Raw genomic sequence first — 20210 nt, 5'->3', positions numbered from 1 at the left:
TGTTTCCCCATTTCAAAGTCATGAAGTATTATATTATCTTCTAGAAGCTTCATGAATTAATTTTCATTTTTAGCTTTACTTGGAATTAATTATTGTGTGTTATGAAGTCGGAGTCAAACTGAATATACTTTTCCATATAGATATCCAGTTGATCCAGCACCATTTTTTGAAAAGACTGCCTCTTCCATACTGATATTTTTGTTGTAAATCAAGTGTACATATAATCATGGGTCTGTTAATGGACTTCGTATTGTATTTAATCTCTCTTTTTGTCCTAGTGTCGATATAACAATGTCATAATTACTACTGTAGCTTTCTTTTGAGTTCTGGTATCGAGTAATTTCTCCCATCTTGCTGTTTGTATTCCACAGTGCCTTGAGTATTTCTCTGTCATTCCATTCACATATACATTTTACTTTCTGTCAAAAAAAAAAAAAGGGTGGGATATTTGTTAGATTGCAATGACTCCATCAATTCAGTATCTTTATCACTTTGATTCTTTCAGTCTATAAATATATTGTATTTCTCTATTTATTTAGGTTTTCTTTAATTTGTTTCAGTAATATTTTGTTTTTCATATAGAGGTTTTATATATAATTTGTTAAATTTATTCCTAATTTTTAATCTTTCATAAATAGCATTTTTTACTTTTGTTTTTGCCTTAGAAAATGTTTTTAATATTTATTTGTTATTTTGTAATAATATTTTAAAATTCTGGATATAAACAGTATTTTTAAATAATTTTCTCTTTATTGCCAATAAGTGGACTTTGTATCTAATATTACAATATTTACTAATTATTTCTAATAATTTATCAACTATGAAAAAAATCAGATTTTTTAAAAAAGTTGATCAAAATCTATCATAATTAGCATCATTTAAGCTTATTATTCCATATTTAAGTTGCCTGTTCCTATTTATTTAAGTTCTGGCAGTTATAATAAAAGTACATAATTTGTATGACTATGACCTTTGTATTTAAGCATCTCCCTTAAGATAAGACAATTTGATCCCTTACTGGCTCCCCCTCAGAGAGGTAAAGGTCAGTAATGCCAATAAAAGCAATAAACACATTTTTACTCCTCTTAGCTGATTTCTTCATCAGGTGATTGAACACACAACAATAATAAATTGGGATATAAACACATCAATATATTTTGTGACTCTGCAATAAAATATGGACCCAAAAAACCACTATGTGCAAGATTAAGAAGAAATTTGGCATGATTTAAAAGAGATTGTAGGAGAATAAACATAACAGAGTACTCGAATCATAAGTATGTAACTTCATGATTTTTAAATAAATTTTAATATGTAATATATACTTAAAATATATATCATTTAAATTCAATCAACTTAACTTGTATATATAAAATACATTGTATGTTATATATAAACATTTATATATTTATGTTTATATATTATATTATTTTATGCACAATATGATATTTATGTTACAGATAACATATATATGGATATATATAAATGGATATACACACTGGTTATATATAAATATATATATATATATTTAAATGTGGCCTCAACATAGATTGAAATAAAGAATATTTACAAGATTACAAAAGTTTTTCTTTTGTCTCTCCACCATTAATACCAATTGCATTCTCCAGAGAAAATCATTATTCTAAATTCTGTTTCTGTAAATTAATTTTTCTTGTTTTTGAACTTCATATAAATGGAATTATACAGGATGTAGTACTTTGTGTTTGATTTCTTTAGCTTTTAATTTCATTTGTGCAATTCATCCTTGTTGCAAATGCAAGTAGTATTTTTAAGTGTTCTGTAATGTTCTACTTTATGAAAAGACCACAGTCTATCCATTCTACTCTTGACAGACACTTTGGTTGTTTCTAAATTCGGATTATTGTGAACAATTCTGCTACAAAAATTCACATATTTTTGGTAGACTAGATATATACCCTTACTTTTCCTATGTGTATGCTTAGGAGTGTTGGGTCATAGGCTTGATGCATGTTTAGCTTCGATAAATAGGAGAGTAACATTTTATTTATTTATTTATTTATTTTTTTTTTTTTTCAACGTTTTTTATTTATTTTTGGGACAGAGAGAGACAGAGCATGAACGGGGGAGGGACAGAGAGAGAGGGAGACACAGAATCGGAAACAGGCTCCAGGCTCCGAGCCATCAGCCCAGAGCCTGACGCGGGGCTCGAACTCACGGACCGCGAGATCGTGACCTGGCTGAAGTCGGACGCTTAACCGACTGCGCCACCCAGGCGCCCCGAGAGTAACATTTTAAATTAATACAGTGAAACAATAATTCTCCAATTCTGAGAGATAAACAGGCTCATTTATAAGAATGGGGCTAAAAATAATTGGAGTCATTGCAGAAGGGATTATAGATGGGGTGCCTGGGTGGCTTAGTCAGTTGTGTCCAAAACCCTTGATTTTGGCTGTGACAGAATTTGGCTTTGACAGCACAGAGCCTGCTTTGGATTCTCTCTCTTCTTGTCTCTCAGCTCCTTCCCCACTCATGCTTTTCTCTCTCTCTCTCCCTGTCTCTCTAAACAAATAAATGAACTTTATAAAAATAAAAAGGGATTTGTAGATGAAGAATTGATTAAACAGTTTGGCAAGTGTCAGAAACCAGCAAATAAGCTTTAAGCATTCTAATCAAAAAAGCTTCTACCTGGCTTTCCTCTGACTTGTGTTTCACCTGATAAGTAATATAAAAAGATGGCGACCTAACCTGCCAAACCTTAGGGTAAACACTATTGAGGTGCTTGAGTGTCACATTGTTTTCATGAAGTGATAGTTTTGTCATCCCCGTTCTAATTATTTTCATGTCTTATTGCTTTGGATAGAGACTTTACTCAGTGTTGAACAGTAGCATAAGACAGTCTCTTTCAGTGAGAGATAAGATATCAGTAAAAAAAAAATGGCTTTAAGCCAGTAGTGCCTAACATATAATGTGAACTCCCTGAAGTAAATAAATAACATTACAATAAATAACATACTGGCATCTTTTCATTTAGAAAGCAATTTTTAGGATAGGAATTGGAATCATTATGTGATATGTTACAAGGAAATGTCTGCAGTTTGGAAGTAGCTTCATGATTTTAGAGTGATGTGTATTTATAGAACTCATTAAGAGTTTCAAATTAAGCTGAATACCCTTAGTTCAATAGACCTGACAAATACCTGACAAGTCTGGGGGGCAGAGTTTGCTTGTAGAGAGGTAAGATTTACTGATGAATCAATAAGCTAGAAGGATTATATTAAACTGTGACTGGAAGGTTTGTTTGTTTGTTTGTTTGTTTGTTTGTTTGTTTAAGCAATCTTTACACCCAGCATAGGGCCTAAACACAACCCTGAGATGGAGAGTGACATACTAGACCAATTGAACCAGCCAGGCACTCCGTGACTGGAAAGTTTTGTCTTGGATTCTGCTCTCACTACAATGTATGTAAATGTGTCTGGCAAGCATAATGTCTGAAGAAGTATCATAGTATATGTTTGGATAAAGATATAATGAGACAGTATTTTCTCTTGAATGATATTTCAAATGAGATAAGTTTGAGTAAATCAATAGTACTTTTAGTATACTTCTGTTATTTACATTGATATTTACATGTCTCCACTTATAGATGTGAGTTTTTAAGAGCTGGTTCTTAATACTGCATCCTTAGAACCAAACACAGTGCCTACCTAACACATAGAAACCCTCTAGCATGTTTTAGATCAGTGGTTTTCAACCAAAGGCAACTTTACAGTGAGGGGTCATTTGGCAATGTCTGGAGATATCTTTTCTGTGTCATAATTGGTGGGAACATAGAGGTTAGGAATGCTGCTGAACATCCTGCAATGCACAGGACGGCCCTCAAAGAATGATCAGGACCAAAATGTTAATAGTGTCAGGGTTGAGAAATTGTTCTATATGAATGAATAAATTTATTGTTGGTAAGTGAGCCCTTTAATGTGAAATAACCTGTTTGTTTGGTATAAATTGTTTACACCACACATTTTTGCTGTTAAAATTTAGTCCTGATAATCAGCTAGGAAATGTTTGACTTTTTTACTCACATGTTTTTGAAAAGGAGTTTAACTTGATGCTTGGGATTTACCTTATATAATTTTGTTATAGAATTTAAAGTACAATTAAACTGTTATCTATTTGAATTGAATAATGGCTTATAATTTCACTTGCATCTAATCCTGGGTCCTCATGCTGAATCATGCATATATTATTTGTTTTGAAATAATAATTTAAAACAAAAATTCCACAGAGCTTATCTTTTAGAGCATCACTGGAATCTGTACTATAGTAGTATAGTAGTATCTTTATTGATTAAAATAAAATATAATGTAGAGTGAAAAAAAACCTCATGAAAACTCATGAGGGAAACTCATGGCCTTAGACATCTTTTCGCACATAATGGGCTATATGAAATGATAATAGTTGCCATTTAAACTTCAAAAATAAAAGCAGCCTTGGATTTGATTTTTATCGTTTCCATTTTTATCTACTATATAAATCTGACAAGTTGATTGTTGCCAGTGATGTCTAAATTAGAAGGAAGATACCACTGCACGTGTGATTGGAGAGCTGAATAACAGTGTTCTTTCTTCTTGGAAAATGTGCCCAGCAAGATTTTACCATCAAACATCTCTACTATCACCCAAAAGAATAGAAAACAATGAAGATGTGCTCAAGGTAAAGGTGATGGTGCTTCATTTTTTTTCATTATTTTTGGCCAATGAAACTGAAAGTATGTAATGAATTTTGTCATAATGCACACAGATTACATGTTGGACTCATCCAGAACATCTAGAATGTGTTTTGGCATCCAGATTAAGAATACAAATGTCCAAGAAGGATGAATTCTCCATATGTTGAGCAGAACACTATGCACCCGTAACCAATGACAGGGGAGAACTCAAACTACAGGGAGGGTAGCAAAGATCACCACAATACCAGCCTCTAGGGAAAGAAGTTCAAACCATTCTGCCCACTACATCTTGGTATTAGATGGGCCAAGGAATATACAACACAGTCAAGCACAGAATGGGACAGCACTTTTACTCAGAGAAGATACAGAGTAAGATCAGCTCCATAATGTGTGTAGGGTCCCTCATGGCTAGTGAGTACCCCTGGCAGCTGACACAGGGCAGTTGGCTCATGCACAGTCCTCTTGTGCTGCAGTAGAAGGACCCTGAGTCCTCCTGTCTGGAGTGTATATTTCTGAAAGCTGTGGGTGTTCTTCAGAGCCTGATGCAGAGCAAAGGAACACTCACTGACCCTAATCAGGGAAAGATATTTCCACAGAAGGAGATTAACCAGTTGCAGGCTGTGTGGGTAGTTAATATATAGTGTAATGATTTAAGGAATAGAATTTAGTGATTCATCACTTACATATTACACCCAGTGCTCATCCCAAGTGCCCTCCTTAATGTCCTTTGCCCATTTATCCCGTCCCCCACCCAACACCCTACCAGCAACCCTCAGTTTGTTCTCTGTATTTAAGAGTCTCTTATGGTCTGTCTCCCCCTCTGTTTTTATCTATTTTTGGTTCCCTTCCCTTATGCTCATCTGTTTTGTTTCTTAAATTCTACGTATGAGTGAAATCATACGATATTTGTTTTTCTCTGACTGGCATATTTTGCTTAGCATGATACACTCTAGTTCCATCCATGTTGTTGCAAATGACAAGATCTCATTCTTTTTGATCACCAAGTATTCCATTATGAATATATATCACATCTTCTTTATCCACTCATCTGTTGATGGACATTTGGGCTCTTTCCATACTTTAGCTATTGTTGATAGTGCTGCTATAAACATTGGGGTGCATGTGCCCTTTCAAATCAGCATTATTGTATCCTTTGGATAAGTACCTAGTAGTGTAATTGCTGGGTCGTGGGGTAGTTCAATTTTAATTTTTTGAGGAAGCTCCATACTGTTTTCCAGAGTGGCTACACCAGTTTTCATTCCCACCAACAATGCAAAAGGGTTCCTTTTTCTCCACATTCTCACCAACATCTGTTGTCTCTTGAGTTGTTAATTTTAGCCATCTGACAGGTGTGAGGTGGTATCTCGTGGTGGTTTTGATTTGTATTTCCCCGATGGTGAGTGATGTTGAGCATCTTTTCATGTGTGTCTGTTAGCCATCTGGATGTCTTCTTTGGAAAAGTGTCTGTTCATGTCTTTTACCCATTTCTTCACTGGATTATGTGTTTTTTGGGTGTTGAGTTTGATAAGTGCTTTATAGATTTTGGATACTAACTCTTTATTTGATAGGTCCTCTGCAAATATCTTCTCCCATTCCATTGGTTGCCTTTTAGTTTTGCTGATAGTTTCCTTCACTGTGCAGGAGCTTTTTATCTTGATGAGGTCCCAGTATTCGTTTTTGCTTTTGTTTCCCTTTCCTAAGGAGACCTATCATTAAGAAGTTGCTGCAGCTGAGATCAAAGAGATTGTTGTCTGTTTTCTTGTCCAGGATTTGATGGCTTCCTGTCTTATGTTTAGGTCTTTCATCCATTTTGAGTTTATTTTTGTGTATGGTGTAAGAAAGTGGTCCAGGTTCATTCTTCTGCATGTCGCTGTCCGGTTTTCCCAGCACCACTTGCTGAAGAGACTGTCTTTATTCCATTGGATTTTCTTTCCTGCTTTGTCAAAGATTAGTTGGCCATACGTTTGTGGGTCCATTTCTGGGTTCTCTAGTCTGTTCCATTGATCTGTATGTCTGTTTTTATGCCAGTACCATACTGTCTTGATGATTATAGCTTTGTAATGTAGCTTGAAGTCTGAAATTGTGATGCCTCCAGATTTGGTTTTCTTTTGATTCTTTATCTCTTGATAAAAAAATATCCCAGCTCCAAGGCTCATTCTTATGTGACTGAGTGGAGGCTGAAAGACTACATGCCTGCGATTCCCTTTCCCAACATAAACACACTAAGCAACCCCAACCACAAAGTCAGAAATTCCTCTCAAATAAATGATGAACATCTTGAGAAAAAAAACAGAACAAAACAAAACTACATTCTACTTAAGCAGTCTCTACAATACGTCATATTGAATTTACTTGGTTCACAAAATTGATGTCATAAACAAAGCTATGAATATAGAAAAATCTGGAATTTAATGGTAAACTTGACTTAATTTTGAAGCATGGATAGAATAAACTACTAAACTATATGCATAGTCTCATTACCTATAGAACAAGGAAGGCATTTCCTAGGACTTGTAAAATAACCATCACATCTTTAAGTAGCAAGATGGCGACAATTACTGTATTTCCTGATGCCCACTGCTGGCAGGATCCTTGAGTGCACCATGACTGGATATACTGTAAGGCTTGAGCCCAAGGAGAATTACACTGTGAAAATCTTGTGGTGTAGGAAAGAAGTTCAGAAAACAGTGTTACATTTTCTTTATTATGTACATTGCATTTGAAAAAAAAAACACTTGAATCTGGTGTACTTATTGCTACATAAACCTGGACATCTCAGGAATCTCATTAAATCTACCAAACCTCTCTCAATCCCCAAAGGGAAGAAGCAGATCTATTTATTGTTTCTTTCTGATAATTCACATTGAAGATCTAAGAAGAAAGTTGGAAACATTTTAGAAGGTGTTTCTTTTCTTCTGAATAATTCTTTCAGCTTTGTAATCTATAGAAATAAAGTCTTTGAGATGTTTATCCATAAACTACTTTAGGTTCATAATTTAATTTGAGGGTAACATAAGATAACATGACACATTACAGCCTGATAGACAAAGTGAAATCACACTTGTGTGTATTATGTAACCAGAATGAGACATAAAAGATATCCTAGCTTGTGTCAAGAAAACAGATGTGAAAACAGAATTTAAGAAAAGATCTTTACTGAAGGTAATTAGCTAAAAATTGATGCTTTTACCCTCTATAATGCATGTTGTTGAATGTACTAGATTCCAGATAAAAGATCCATAGATCTTTGTAGATTTGTGGATTATTATGTCCAACAATTCCTCTTTCTATATCAAAGAATAGAAAAACCTATCACTAGCTTCATTAGGGTCACCAACAATGCAGTCCTACTAGATAGCATTTCACTTGTGTGATGCTGCATGGTCTCCAGCCTGGTCCAGTTCCCAAACCTACATTCTTCCCATATAACACATTGCATCTGAGGTTACCAGAGAAGATGCACAGCTCTCCTTGCTGGCAGCTATTACTCCAATTACAAACCCCTGGAATAAAAACAAACAGAAGATAACCTACATGAAGTTTTGTTAAGCCTGTTCATTTGCTTGCAAATTTCCCCCATATTTCTTTTAATCTGTCTATCTATCTATCTATTTATTTATTTTAATGTTTTATTTATTTTTGAGACAGAGAGAGACAGAGCATGAGCAGGTGAGGGGCAGAGAGAGTGAGACACAGAATCTGAAGTGGGCTCCAGGCTCTGAGATGTCAGTACAGAGCCTGATGCAGGGCTCGAACTCACAAACCATGAATGAGATCATGACCTGAGCCAAAGTCGGATGCTCAACCGACTGAGCCACCCAGGCGCCTCCCCCCCCGCCAAATATTTCTTTAGTATATAAAATCCAAACAATGTTCTGGATCTGCAATTTTGCAGAATCATTTTCCCTATGAAGCTCACAGTATTTCTGAGGTGCTAAAGGAAATATTAGACAAAAGAATCAGCTCTTCTAAAGGTACGCATCTGAAATATGCGATGTGAGTTTGGAACTACTCTATGAAGTGCATAATTATTTACATATGACAAGTTTGCTGATCACACCCAGGAACAGACAAGACATGGCATTTTTTTCTTACAGCTTCCTCAGTGGTCTGTGTGCCTGGATAAAAAGCAAATGCTAAACAAAGAGATAATATTTCACTATAATCAATTGGGTAACTACCTTTGTAAAGTCTAGATGTGAGATAATCAAACTTTCATCGAAAGTATTTTTAAGAAAACTTGTACTTGTTTTTGCTGTTCTATTTTCATTCAAATAAAATATAAAAGTTAGAGCAATGTATTGTTAAAATGGTTGTTGTAATGCTATTTTTAGACAGAAGAGGAAATGCCATGATTATTATAAAAAGGTACATTGGCTAAAATGGAGATACACCCCATTGTTGTAATGGTTAAAATGATTGTTGTAATGCTGTTTTTAGACAGAAGAGGAAATGCCATGATTATTATAAAAAGGTACATTGGCTAAAATGGAGATTCACCCCCCTCCCCACACACATATATTACTGTAAAGATATTTGAATACCACAGTCTCCCTCAAAACTTTTTCTCTATCACTTTGTCTTTGGTAAATGCAGTGGATATTATTATTTGATCACAATTCTACTGTAGATGTGTTGTGAGCCATGGAAATTTCAAGACATATTACTAGAAATGTTGGCTACCTTGCTGCAATCACTATTAGATGCTTTTGATTAATCTGTAAATAAGTGGATTTATTGTTTAGGAAAAGTTTTGGTTTTGGAGTCAATAGAGCTGAGCTGGAATATGTGCAGCTCCACTTACTATGTAAACGAGGTTCTTAATGGGGTTGGAGAAAATGAACACAAAGTGTTTAGCACAGCAGTTGATAGGTAAATGGTAGGAATAATTATGAACCCACTTTGTACACCAGTCCATTCTTATCCAGCACATAAGATGCTTCATTAGAATGATATACCATAAGAAAGTGCCATCTTGTAATCAATCCTTGTTTCATCCGTTCTCACAGTGTCTGTTTAACAAAGGCCCTAAACTATATTTTGTGGAAAAACATTTTTGGCTTTCTTGACGCAGACAAAAATATGAAGGAAAGTCCCTCTTATAACCTTTATTTCTCATTGTAAATCATTGTAGATCTATCATCCATCGATCTAAAACAATCATCTTGAATATAATTATAATTGAAGCAGTATCATTAATGGTGTAATTGGTTATATTTTACCTATAATTAAAACGGAAATACCTTTTACTTCTTCAAACGTTAACTTATTTTTCAAGTTATAAAAAAATGCTAAAAATTGGTCCAAATGCTACAATTGTTCCAAATCCTCAAAATATTTAGTCAGCAAACAAGTTGTTTCTATGTATCAGTGCAGGATATTTTGTTGTTTCTGGGAAATGCAAACGAAATGATATATTCATCTTATTCTCTACAGTTTTACAGTCTCCCGGAAAGATAAGGCATGTAAATAATTAACTTTGTTTTATTCTCTTTTTAAAAAAGTTTTTATTTATTTATTGAGAGAGATAGAGAGTGGGGGAGGGGCAAAGAGAGAGGGAGAGAGAGAATCTCAGGCAGGTTCTGCTTAGTGTGGAGTCCCATGCAGGGCTCTATCTCATGACTGTGCGATAGTGACTTGAGCCAATATCAAGTCGGATGCACAACCAACTGAGCCACTCAGGCTCCCCTCAAATTTAATACAAAACACGAGTCAGGAAATAATGAATAATGAACATGTGTGTATGTGTGTGTGTGCACGTGTGAAAATTTAAATGTGTAGGTATGTTGATTCATGGGGATCCACTGGATTAGGGAGCATGCAAGGGGGATAATCCTATGGAAACATATGCATGTATGATGCCATGAGGGACTCAGGTTGGTTGACAAAGGAGGGGAATGATTTTGAGTACATCATAGGATGTACTACTCACTTTTCCCTTATGTGTAAACGTCTTATACTTAGGCTCATTCTAGAAAAAGGCACCAAAATAAAAGAATAAGTTTAAAATAATGCATGTGTTAATCATATGTTTTTTCCAGAACAGACAGTGCAGGTCTGCTTTGCTTAAATTTTTTGTAAAGTGATTTATCTTAGTATACAAGTAATGACTACCGCAAAATTAAGAAACCACACAAAAAAAATAAGAAAACCTAGAACTCCATTACTTCAGCACCCAGAAATAATCACTTCTGTGTTACTTTCAGATAAATTTTGAGGCATCGAGTGCGTTTACACTATTTTTTGTTTGTTTTATAAAAAAAAGGTCACATTATATGTAATTTTTGTAGACTATTTTTTTATCTGTTAACATATCAAACTCTATTTCTTCACTGAAATGGGTTATGTGCGGCTCTTTGCACATTTTTTTCTGGTTGCTTTAGGATACGTTACTTGAATTTTTGGGTCAAAGGAGGCATATTTAAAATTTCTATAAATATATCCCAATCTAGAAAGGTTGTACCAATTTATACTTGCAGTGAGTTTGCAAAGTTTGTTTGACAATTCTCATTTCCCTTAGTGTATGGAGAAATGAGCACTTGCACACAGATTATAGATTTTTAAGAATTTTATTTATTTATTTATTTATTTATTTATTTGCTCATTCATTCATTCATTCACTTAGAGAGAGAGCACGCAAAAGCAGGGAAGGGGCAGAGAGAGAGGGAGAGAGAGAATCCCAAACAGGCTCCACTCTCAGCATGGAGCCTAATGCAGGGCTTGATCCTAGGACTGTGGGATCATGACCTGAGACAAAACCAACAGTCAGATGCTCAAATGACTGAGCCTCACAGGCACCTGAGATTGTTTTAAAAGTCAGTTTTTAACTTTTTTTCATTTTGATAGAGACACATAGCGTTTTATTAATTTACACTTGATCTTAACCAAAAGGCTGAGAAGCGATAGCATTTTATTAATTTAAAATTAGTTTTTAAATTCTTAATATATTTGAATATTTTAAAATATATTTTGTTTTTTAAATGCAAATTGGTACTTCAGTTTTCTAACTTTAGCGATTGTTTTTCATGAATCTATTTGGCTTAACATATTGATTAGTTTTAAGAGCTCTTTATAAACTTGAGATAATAACCCACTGTTACATTTCATAATTTTTTGTTTATTCTTTGTGAATTTTTTTCTTCTGTCCTGCAAAGAATCTGCAATTTGTTTACTATCCTATATATAAATCCAGTAGTCACAGGACTGTTTATTGAGAGGCCACCCCTTCAACACTAATTTATAATATCACATCTGCTACACAACAAGTTTCCAAAATTACTTGAGTCTGTTCATGGGCTCTCTATGCAGTTACATGGTTGTATTTGTTCATCCTGACACTAGTAACAACTATATTACTTACTGACTTGTTTTTTAGTAGCGCAAATCCTCCTATCTTGCATTTCAAAATTGCCTCAGCTTTTTTTCCTAATTTTATTTATTTATTTTGAGAGAGAGAGAGAGAGAGAGAGAGAGAGAGAGAGAAACCCCAGTCAGGCCCTGCACTGCCAGCACAGAGCCCAACACAGAGCTTGATCTCATGAACCATGAGACCATGACCTGAACCGAAATTAAGAGTCAGACGCTTAACTGACTGAGCCACCCAGGTGTCTGTCTCAGCTATTTTTGACCACTTCCTCTTCCAAATTAATTTTAAGATTCCCTATTGGGATTTTATTAAAATTATACTGCAATTACAGATTGCTTTGGGGCAAACTGACATCAACAATATTGATTCTTCCCAATCACTGACAATACATATTTTCTTAAATAGTCAGGGTTTTTTTCTTGAAAACATTTAAAAAGTGATCTCTGCATACTTTTGCACATTTGTTATATTTCTTTTAGGTCTTATAGGTTTGGTAGCTTCTGTGAATATGATTTTTTTTTGTCTGCTTAAATTTCTGAGTGGTTTGTAGTGACATGCTAGGGCTGACACCACCTTGCAAGTGCAATTGTGTTCCTCTCTTCCCAGTCCTTCTTCATTGACACCACACTGGCAGTTTGATATCAGCTATGGTGGGAGTAATTACACCATGGAAATCAGCAGACACTACACATCAGGTTAATCTTTCTTTTTTCCTTTCCTCTCCTCTGCTCCCTTCCCTTCTATCTCTTCCCTTCCTCCCTTCCTTCTTTTTCCTTCCTTAAATATCAGCATATAGCTGGTTGTAGATACTTAGTAGAAATAATATGATTTTGGGGGCACCTGAGTGGCTTGGTTGGTTAAGCATCCGACTCTTGGTTTCAGCTCAGGTCATGATCTCCCGGTTCATGAATTCAAGCGTCACGTGGGGCTCCGCGCTGACAATGAGGAGCCTGCTTCAGATTCTCTCCCCTGCCCCCACCCCTCCCCTGCTTGTGCTCTCTCTCTCTCTCTCTCAAAATAAACTTAGAAAAAAAGAAATAGTATGATTTTTATAATGCTAATCTTGAATCTAACAAAAATTTTAAATCTCTTATTAGTTTCTATTCGACTGTAGATTATCTTGGATTTTATGCATGGACATCAAATAAACTGCAAACACCAGTTTTATTCCTTTTTTCTCAATTCTTATATATATATTTTTTATATTTGTTGTTTAGAACCTCTGGTACAATTCTGGATAAAAATGATGAAAGCGGGCATGTTTGTCTCACACCCCGGAAGTTCAATGAAACTGCTTCTGAAGTTTTACTGTTAAGTGTCACGTTTGTCATGAGTTTTTGTGAGCTAGCCGTTACTGCCTATGACTTCCATGTGGCCAAAACCAGAGGCAAATGCTCAGTTTTCATTTTATGTGGCCAATCAGGCACATGGAGCACAGTTGACCTCTTCACAGAGCCCTTTGACTTTGGAACATCAGACCCCTGTTTTTCTTTCTACCTCTCTAGCTGTTCTCACTCTCCTTGCTGGTTCTTTTTCATCTCCGTGATTTTGAATGTTGGGGTTCTGGAAATAAGTTATTGAATTTCTTCTCTCTTCTAATTACTCACTTATGACTTCAATACAGTTGGCCCTTGCAAAACACAGGTATTAATGGCACCAGCCTCTTGCCCCTATAGTCAGAAATCAACATGTAACATTTCACTGCCCCCAAACTTAACTACCAATAGCCAACTGTTGACCGGAAATCTTACAGATAACATAAACAGCCAATTAGCACGTATTTGTAACTAATATGTATTATGTAGTGTATCCTTACAATAAAGTAAGCTACAGAAAAATATTAAGAACATCGTAAGGAATAGAAAATACATTTACCATTCTGTATTGTATTTATCAAAAAAAAAAATGCACGTATAAGTGGACCCATGCCGTTGAAACCCCATGTTGTTCAAAGTTCATCTGTACTACAACTTTTTGATGGAGTCTAATTTATGTCTCTAGTTTGTTCAGCTCTTCTGAAGTTTAAGTTTGCTTGTCTGACTGCCTACTCGCCACCTCTACTGAAATGTCCAATGTGTATTTCCAAGTGAACACCTGATATTTGCTGCCCCTGCACAACCAGACTTGCTCTGCCTGCATCTTTCACTTTGCTGAGGCCAAAACCTTTGGCATCCGCGTTCTTACACTGCACAGTTAGCTTGCCGGTAAATCAAGGCAGTTCTATAAATTTATATAAATGTTTACAAAACAACTTTCTACCACCTTCACTGCTGCCATCCTTTCTAAAGCACCATCCTTTTTCCCTCTAGCTTTTCTTTGTTAATCTCCTAATTGGTCTTCCTGTGTTTCTCCTTCTATTTCAGAGCATTTCCTAAGAGCAGCCAGAACAGTCTTTGTCATACAGAGAAATCATATGATGGATCAAATCGACTCTCCTCTGTTTAAACTTCTCCAAAGGCTTCCCATCTCTTCCATCTCACTGTAATGTCCGGGGCTCCCGGTGGGTACCTCCTTACTTTCTCCCGTGTTTACTCAAATGCCATTTTTCAGTGAGTCCTGCCCTACTCCCCCAATCTAAAGATTTAACCTACCCCTTCTCCCATGATGCTCATCATCTCTTTTCCCTGCATTAATTTCTTTCTCATTGGAGATAGTCATGATCTAACTAACTTCCTTTGTATTTTGCATAATTATTATTGTGTTCCCTTTCCTCCCCATTAGTATACAAACTACAGTCAGAGGTGGAGGGTTATTTTTTTTAATCTGTTTTTGTTTCTTTTAATCTTGCCAAGGCCTAGCAAAGTGCTTATCACATAAAAGGTACTTCACAAATATTTGTTGAGTAAATGAGTAGATCATATTAAGTAAATACATTGGTTTCCTTTTTGCTGTTGTAACAAATTAACACAAACTTATTGGCCTAAAACAATGCAAATTTCCTTTTTTACGGTCATGGAGGCCAGACTCTGAAATCAGTTTTGCTGGGCTACACAGAAGGTGTTAATAGTGCTGGTTTCTTCTGGGGTTTTGAAGGGTCAATCTTGTTTCCTTGCCTTTTTCAGCGTCCAGTGGCTCCCACTGCTCCCTGGCTTATGTTTCTGTGTCCGCATCCAAAGCACATCATTCTGATGTCTGCCTCTATCACAACCTCTGTCTCTGATTCCTTCTGCTTCCCTGGACCCACCTGGATAATTCAAACTACTCTTCCTATCTCAAGATCCTTACCTTAATCACATTGGCAAGGTCCATTTTGCTGTATAAGGTTACACAGGTTCCAGGTGTTAGGATGTGGACATCTATGGGGGGGGGGGGCATTATTCAGCCTATTAGAGTAGGGAAACTCCCTTATATTTCAATTATGCTGGTTTAAAAACCAAATTATGAATGTCTTGATTTTATTGAATACTTCTGTATCTGTTGAGATAGTCATTTATATATTTGTCCTTCTGTGATGTCTTTTAAAATTTTTTTATCATAGTAAAAAAGTCATAACATAAGATTTACCATTTTAACCATTTCTTTTTAAAAAATTTTTTAATGTTTATTTTTGAGAGACAGAGACAGAGTGCAAGTGGGGGTGGGGTAGAGAGAGAGGGAGACACAGAATCTGAAGCAGGCTCCAGGCTCCAAGCTGTCAGCACAAAGCCAGATGTGGGCCTTGAACTCATGAACTGTGAGATTATGACCTGAGATTCATTAAATTGGATGCTTAATGGACTGAGCCACTCAGGCACTCCTCATTTTAACCATTTTTAAGTGCACAGTTCAGGAGTGTCAACTATAGTTACATTGTTACACAACCAATCTCCAGAACCCTTTTGTCTTGCAAAACTAAAACTCTGTATCCATTCAACAACATTCCCTACTTCTCCTCCTCTCCACACCTGGCCACTGCCAGTGTGCTTTCTTTACATTGTATATGACGTTGAGAGATTTTTCTCTTGAACCAGCTTTTCATTTCTAGGCAAAATATGCTACATGAGTGTCATGTATTATCATTTTTTAATGCAATACAATTTGCACATTTTATTTAGAATTTTTTCATTTACATTCTAATTGGACAAAATTTTATTTTACTATTCTTTTTAAATCAGTTATATATTTTTTCAGTTTTATTGGGGTATAATTGACAAATAAAATTGTAATGTATTTAAAGTATACAAAATGATTAGATACAAATACAATGTGAAGGGATTCCCACAATTGAGTTAACGTATCTATCACCTCACAGATTTAGCTTTTCTTTATTTTTCTTTTATTGTTCTTGTCAGACTTACACTCCCCTTACAAATTAAGGTTAATTTTGTCTCACACAATGAGATAGGCAATTTCCCCTGTTTTCTTCTCTGAAAAAGTTTGTATAAAATAGAAATTATTGGGGCTCCTGGGTGGCTCAGTCGGTTAAGCGGCCGACTTCAGCTCAGGTCATGATCTCGTGGTCCGTGAGTTCGAGCCCCGCGTCGGGCTCTGTGCTGACAGCTCAGAGCCTGGAGCCTGTTTCGGATTCTGTGTCTCCCTCTCTCTGACCCTCCCCCGTTCATGCTTTGTCTCTCTCTGTCTCAAAAAAAAAAAAAAAAAAAAAAACGTTAAAAAAAATTTAAAATAGAAATTATTGGGGCGCCTGGGTGGCTCAGCTGGTTAAGCATATGACTATGGCTCAGGTCATGATCTCACTGTGAGTTCAAGCTCTGCATTGGGTCTGTGCTGACAGCTCACAGCCTGGAGCCTGATTCAGATTCTGTGTCCTTCTCTCTTTCTCTTCCCCTTCCCCACTCTCTCTCTCAAAAATAAATAAACGTTAAAAAAATTAAAAAATAGAAATTATTTATATCTTTAATAGACTAGATGTTCTTACTGTGTTATTCTGATTTTCTGTTGAGCCAAATTTAACAAGTTTTTTTTTTTTAGAAAACTATTCATTAAATTTTGAAATATTGGTGAAAACTTTTCAAATAATTCCATTATGAGTTTCTAAATCTTAAAATATATCTCCTTTTTAAATTGCTACTATTGTATATTGTGTCTTTTCTTACTTTGTTTTTCTCAGTCCTCTTAACATGCTGGCTATTATATATAGCACTTGGTTCTGTTTGGCTTTTCTCTCTGTTGAACTCGGGTTAAAGTCCACACTTTAAAAAAAAAAATTTATTTTGAGAGAGAGAGAGGATGCAAGCTGCGGGGGGTGGGGGAGTGGGGGGTGGGGGTGGGGGTGGGGTGGGGAGGGTGAGGGCAGAGAAAGGGAGGCAGAGAATCCCAAGCAGACTCCACACTGTCAGTGCAGAGCCCGATATGGGATTCAGTCTCATGAACCCTAAGATCATGACCTGAGCTGAAATCAAGAGTCAGATGCTTAACTGACTGAGCCACCCAGGCTCACCCCACCCCTTGTCCACACTTTTATCAGCAAAGCAGCTAAATCCAATCTAATGGAAGCTACACATGTTTACTGCCCAAGGAAATATACAGCTATAGAGAGGAAAAACAGTGCACACTTGATTTAAGAAAGAATGACCCTCACTTCTCCTGACACAGTGTTGTTTTTGGTAATTGTATACCAATACTGTATGTCAAATGCATATTAAAAGTTGACAACATTTCTACTTTCTGACTTTACAATATTTCAACATTTCTACATTTCAACATTTCTGACTTTAATAAGATAAATGGAAATTATGGTACAGCTAATGGAAAGATCTGGAAGATTATTTTCTTTAAGAAAAAAAAACTAGAAGGATTTCAGAAGGGTTTAGGGTGGTTATGGTAGGGACTGCTGAGTTATAAGAAAGAAAAAAAGAAAAAGAGATGAGATTGATGAAATATGGCCAAAGCCACAGCTCATTCTGCCAGTTATATCAAGTCCAGAAAGAAAGCAAGAATAAGCTGAAGAGCCCAGAGAAATGGGCTAAATTAAATGAATAAGGGAGTGAGTCTGAGCAGATAAGGAGGTGAGAGGGCCGGAGATCAGAAGCCAAGAGCCTCCAGGTGAATAACAGTTTGGGGACAATCAGATGGAAGTACTTACGCCTTCACAGGCTACAAAGTCTCTGCCTTGAGAAAGAAGACAAGAATGAGAAAAGATGAGAGACAGTGGGGAGCCTTGGCTGATTTTGCTCGACTCCCCTGGGAGTCGAGCCTTCTGTTGCAGCTCCAAGGGTATTTTCATATTTACACTCAGTGCACCATCTGTTATTTTCCTGCCTGACTCATTATGAAATCCCCCGTCCCTGCTGGAGTAACTGAAATCTCTGTACCTTCTTCAGTCTCTTTGGAAATGAAAACAGTGATGACCAGGAAGTTGAATCTGCAGGCAGTTATACTCCCTGATCCAACCTGTCTGATGTCCTGGGTCACCCTGGGTGGTTGTGGGCATCCATGTCTCCCACTGCTGGTCATGCCCTGCTGCTAGCTTTTGCCTGGCTTGGTGAATGAGGGGCTGCTTTGGAGTGGTTTATAAATAAATGCAGCAGGGGAAACTGGAGGAATGTGACCAACAGTTTGCTCTGAGGGATGAGTAAATGAGGAGGTATCGTGAGCATCCCAACCACATCCCAAATACATAGTCAAGAGTTTGAATATGTGTTGAAGATCTCTCCCGTCTCCCCCTCCCCCTGTTACTTAACTGTAGGAAAAAGGAAAAAAAAAAAAAGACTGAGAAATTAAACCTGAACTCCCAGTTTCTAAATAGAGAAACCAGAGTCTCTGAACCAATTTTCCCAAGTCAAGTTCAAGGTAAATGTTTACATTCACATGATCAACTCCTGTGAGAGAATGAGGGAGGGAAGGGATTAAAACATGAATGATGACAAATCTTCAAACGAGAGCTTAAGGGGAAGCTTTATGAAGTTTATGTTTTGTAGGCTGTAAAAAGGAAGTACAGTGCTTAACAAACTAAGGGTTTCTAATCTAATGGCATTTGTTTTCATTCGAGGGAACCCACAGCAGAGTCGTGTCTTTACAGCATCCACAGCAGAACTGAAATGTGTGGTGTGCCGCACAGCCTTCTCTGGGCCCCACCACGTCTGTTAGTTACAGGTGGTCATCCTGGGTTCCGTCACAATGGCAGTACAGTTCTCTCTGATAAGGCAGGATGCTCCGAACCTCTAGACAAAAACACCTGCTCCTCATTCTGAGGAAACGCTGTTCGAGATTTGACTCAGTTACACAGTGCATGCCATCTCACTCCCGGGAGGGTGGCGATGAAAGCTTTATGCAGATCTCAGGAGAAATTTTAAAATGTATATAATGTACACTTTGTAATACACAATCGATATAATGTATAACGTATACATTGATATTTATAAATACATATATGCATTTATATACAACCATATATATATATATATATATATATATATATATATGTATACTTTGGGAAAACTGTTGACCCATTTCTAACAAACAAGAAGCATAGTTCTTAGAGAACCACAACTGGAGGATAAACATTTAATCCTGAAACGGTGAGACGAACTCTGGAGCATAGTTACAAAGAGATGACATTGTCACAGAATTCTCACAGATAATTATATCCTACCATAACCTGCCTTCAGTTTGTTGACTTTTCTGGTTTTGATTTGAAGTCCTTTTCTCTTAAATGGTAGAAGGAAATGTTAGTCTCTGAAGATAGTCATATCCCTTAAGAGTCATGGGTGTCATTTGATTAGTTTTCTCTATTGTACAGCCTTCAGCTCCCACCTATGTACCACGTTACTGTATATATTTCTCATGAAAGCATTCTCTAGTACTTATGGGATACTGGAGACTTTCTAAAGCTCTAGAAAAGCAGCAGCACATTTCCTTGCCTTGAACAGAAAATTAGTTCTCATCACTTTCCCTGCTGTTTAATTTCTTAGTTTCAGGCCAATAGAGAGGAATAAAAAGTAACTAGCAAACTAAGCAAATTATATAATATATTATATAATATATCTACTGATATATGTCTGATGAATTAGGCTATATTTTCAGCAGACAGATGGCATTGTGAATCCTGATACTTGCTAGGTTGCCTTCTAGGTGCTTTTCTTAAAAGTAAAAAATTGAAGAAAGCATTTCTACACTTTCCAGCAGCATCAGCAGGAGTGTGAAATAATTCTTCCTTTCAGTCTGCTCAGCTTGTACTTGGTTAGTCTATTATGCTAT

This window comes from Neofelis nebulosa, chromosome 3 (genome assembly GCF_028018385.1).
Source record: "Neofelis nebulosa isolate mNeoNeb1 chromosome 3, mNeoNeb1.pri, whole genome shotgun sequence".
Taxonomy (NCBI): domain Eukaryota; kingdom Metazoa; phylum Chordata; class Mammalia; order Carnivora; family Felidae; genus Neofelis; species Neofelis nebulosa.
The sequence above is the reverse complement of the archived record's forward strand: the minus strand, read 5'-3'. Positions refer to the sequence as shown.